The 3989-nt window shown below is 44.9% G+C and overlaps 1 protein-coding gene across 1 annotated transcript in view; it reads left to right on the forward strand.

Annotated features, from left to right (window-relative positions):
* Positions 1-3989, forward strand: part of ABCC4 (ATP-binding cassette, sub-family C (CFTR/MRP), member 4) — a 202891-nt gene that overhangs the window by 16790 nt on the left and 182112 nt on the right. The gene's annotated exons all lie outside the window — the stretch shown is intronic.

Raw genomic sequence — 3989 nt, forward strand, 5'->3', positions numbered from 1 at the left:
GTGACAGGGGGCGGGGCCCCAACCCCCAAATCGGCCCTACCCTGAGCGTGACTGAGGGTGGCATCGCAACCTCCCAATCCGCCCTGCTCTGTGCATGACAGGGGGCGGCGCCCCAACTCCCCAATCAGCCCTGCTCTGAGCCCGACCAGGGGCTGCACCTAGGGATTGGGCCTGCCCTCTGCCACCCAGGAGCAGGCCTAAGCCAGCAGGTCATTATCTCCCGAGGGGTCCCAGACTGCGAGAGGGCACAGGCCGGGCTGAGGGACCCCCTCTCCCACCCAAGTGCACAAATTTTTGTGCACTGGGCCTCTAATTTTATATAAGAGATCATCTTAATCCTCGCTTAAGGAAATGCTTAGAGAGAGGGGGGAGAGGGGGTGGGAGAAAGAGAGAGAGAGAGAGAGAGAGAGAGAGAGACCTATTGGTTGCCTTCTATATGTGCTCTGACCAGGAATTGAACCCACAACCTGAGTATGTGCCGTGATCAAGAATGGGCTATTCGCCGAAACCGGTTTGGCTCAGTGGATAGAGCGTCGACCTGCGGACTGAAAGGTCCCGGGTTCGATTCCGGTCAAGGGCATGTACGTTGGTTGCGGGCACACCCCCAGTAGGAGATGTGCAGGAGGCAGCTGGTCGATGATTCTCTCTCATCGATGTTTCTAACTCTCTATCCCTCTCGCTTCCTCTTTGTAAAAAATCAATAAAATGTATTTTTTTTAAAAAAAAAGAATGGGCTATTCATTTATCTATGTTCATTGTTAGATTGATAGAAACTAAGCTGTTTGTCTTGTAGAAGTTCCTACAGTCTGGATTGAGACTATTGTTTTCCACCCTCACCCCCCCTCCCACCACATGTTCTCTGGTACCTTAAGTTGGCTAGATCTAGAAGCTTGATCTGATTCACCTCACCCCACCGCCCACACACACACCCCTGTCTTTGACAGGATTACTGAATAGGTAGGGTTGTGTTACCTCCCTTACGAGGTACATAAGAGGTACATAACATCTGTGTCTTTTGCATATGTTCATTTTGTGTATGATCATTGCTTAAGATCCATTAACTCTTTAGGGGGTTGAAAAATGATGATGTTCTAATTCTTACCTTCTTCATTTATTAGCCAAAATATTTTCATAAAGAGAAACTTGGCTGTTATCAACACTTTGATTACTCTTGTACAATATATCTAGGTAGGCCAAGGGATATTCTTAATTAAAAAAAATATTTTTATTGATATCAGAGAGGAAGGGAGATGGAGAGAGAGGGTCCTATGTTTCTTGTATACACTTTGCTAGTTTCTGTGCTTTCTGCAGTGACAGGATGTTTTTGACTCTTCATGTACAGTTTTGCCCTACCTGGGAATCAGCCGTTTTCTAAACAGCCTTTTAGTGGGAAATGGTGTTTAGGGATTATAGTGTCGGCACTAGATATGCTCATTGCTGCTGTGTTGGTTATTATTACTCAATTTGACTGGACCAAGCTAGAATATGTTCTTTTTCAAGGTAAATATATCATGAGTGCTTTTCGGGTATTTATAGTCCAAATCATATTGAGGATGCTAGTGTTATTACTTAGTCTCATTACTCATACATCTTTCTCTCTTACATCTGTATCTCTTTTCTCCCATCATCTATTTTTCTTTCTCCCAGGCCTAATCCCACTTCCCATTGAAAACATAATTATTAATTTGTTTTAACTTACAGTGTCAATACTGTCACCCATAATGTGACTTCTGGAAAAAAAAAATTAAGATTCTTTTGCAGTTCATATTGCCCTGTCTATCACATAGGGAATGTATTTTCAAATTATTTTGTTTAAAACCACTTTCAGTTATTCGCTTTTTGTATGGTTATGCCAACAACTGGATGGTATATATTTAGGTACATTTGCTTTATTTTACTCTGAAATTTTAGGAACTGCTTTTTAAAAATGTGTTTGTTTTATATTGTGGTGTAATGTTTTGTTGGTTCCAAAGTCAACAAAATCAGGAGAGGCTGATTTTAAAGAAGGCTGTTATTCTTGTTCCTCCCACTCTATTCCCTCTTTCCTTTTAGAGGTAACTTTAGAAACAAAATTCTTTTCTTTTTTTTTTTTTTTTTTCCTTTTTCCCCCCCCCAAAAAGTTTTTTTTTTTTTTCCAAAGGCTCCTCCCCACAGAGCTGAGGGTCTGCACCATTTGGTCCAATGCATAGGAGAGGGCTCCCCGGTGGTTAAAAGAATCGCTAGAGGTTTTGGGGAGAGGCTCAGGCAAAAGCCAGACAACTGGGGGAATGCAGAGGGGCCCCTCAAAGGCCTCTGGGCTCCAAAGGCTCCTAGTGAGCCTTTCGAAGAGATACTCGCCCAGTCCAGCCTGGGGGCCAGCCAGCCTGCAGAGGTTGGTCAGATGGTTGCCCATCTTCATGATGAGTATCACCTCCTCATCCAGGAAGTGGTTCTCCAGGAAGTCACAGAGCTGAGGGTCTGCACGGGTAGACCCCAAGGCATGCAGCTCCAAAAGGGCCTGGTTCAGGTTCCTCTCCAAGGCCAGGGCGGCTTCCGTGGCGTCCAGAGTTTTGCCTCACTCATCTTGGGAAGACTTCAGCACATCTTAAAAGAGAATTCGGCCACTTACGCTGGTTTTGCATCTTCAGGATTAGCTCAGTGCCAAAGGATCACAGGGTCAGTTCCCAGTCAAGGGTTGTGGGTTCACTGTCTGCTCCTGGGTCTGGGCAGTGCGGGAGGCAACCAGTCCATGTGTCTCTCTCACATTGATGTCTCTCTCTCCCTCCCTCCCTCTCTTCTACTCTCTCTGAAAATCAATGGAAGAAATATCCTCGGGTGAGGATTAAAAATAAAATAAGATCAAGCAAGAGTGGACAGATGAGTGGGAAGGTATGGGCCAGGAACTGGCATTACTCATCAGTGAGCTTATTTGCTTGACTGGATTGTCAAATACTGTCTCTCAGCAGAAGATTCCAGGTGCTTAGGGGTAACTTTTTGTACTGGGTTTGTTGCCTCTATCAATATTCTGACTGATGGATGACAATGCTCTTATCATTCTCTTGTAATTATACCCATGTTAGGCTTAAATGGAAGCTGAGTAACAGGCAACACTGACTCCCAGAGACAGTGATGCATTGTTTAAAGTTTGGGGCGGCAGGTGTTACCTCAGGGCTTCTGGTGGATAGCCCCCGGGTCGCGTGCAGCCTTTCGCTATTCCTGGGTTGGGACTGTCCCATGTGCACAGTTTGACGTTCTTGCTCCAGCTTTTTATCTCAGTGTACTGTTGTTAAAGTCTGTTTTATGACCCCCCTGCGTTAGGGTTCTTTTGTAAATTACTTGTTCCTCTTGGGGCGAGTGAAAGGGCGTGCTGGAAAATGTAACAGTGAGTCTTTGTGTTCTTGCGATCTGATCATCTTACTCATAATTCTTCAACTAAACAGTGTTCCCTTACCTCTAAATAGTAGATGGAAACTTCTGTGACCTCTTGGAAGGTGAAGCTCATGACCATGTGTGTGCATGTGCATACGTAGGACAGGGTGCTGTTTTTTTTATTTTTGTTTTTTTTCATAATATATTTTTACTGATTTCAGAGAGGAAGGGAGAGGGAGAGAGAGAAACATCAATGATGAGAGAGAATCATTCATCAGCTACCTCCTGCACGCCTCCTACTGGGAATCGAGCTTGCAACCCAGGCATGGACCCTTGACTGGAACCGAACCTGGGACCCTTCAGTCTGCAGGCTGACACTCTATCCACTGAGCCAAACCAGTTAGGGCTGTTGATGGTTGTTTTTTTTTAAATTAAATCTTTATTGTTCAGATTCGAGCTTGCACAGGCATGGACCCTTGACTGGAACCGAACCTGGGACCCTTCAGTCTGCAGGCTGACACTCTATCCACTGAGCCAAACCAGCAGTGGCTGTTGATGGTTGTTTTTTTTTAAATTAAATCTTTATTGTTCAGATTATTACAGTTGTTTCTCTTTTCCCCCCCCATAGCTCTCCTCCACCC

This window comes from Myotis brandtii, unplaced genomic scaffold (assembly GCF_000412655.1).
Source record: "Myotis brandtii unplaced genomic scaffold, ASM41265v1 scaffold71, whole genome shotgun sequence".
Taxonomy (NCBI): domain Eukaryota; kingdom Metazoa; phylum Chordata; class Mammalia; order Chiroptera; family Vespertilionidae; genus Myotis; species Myotis brandtii.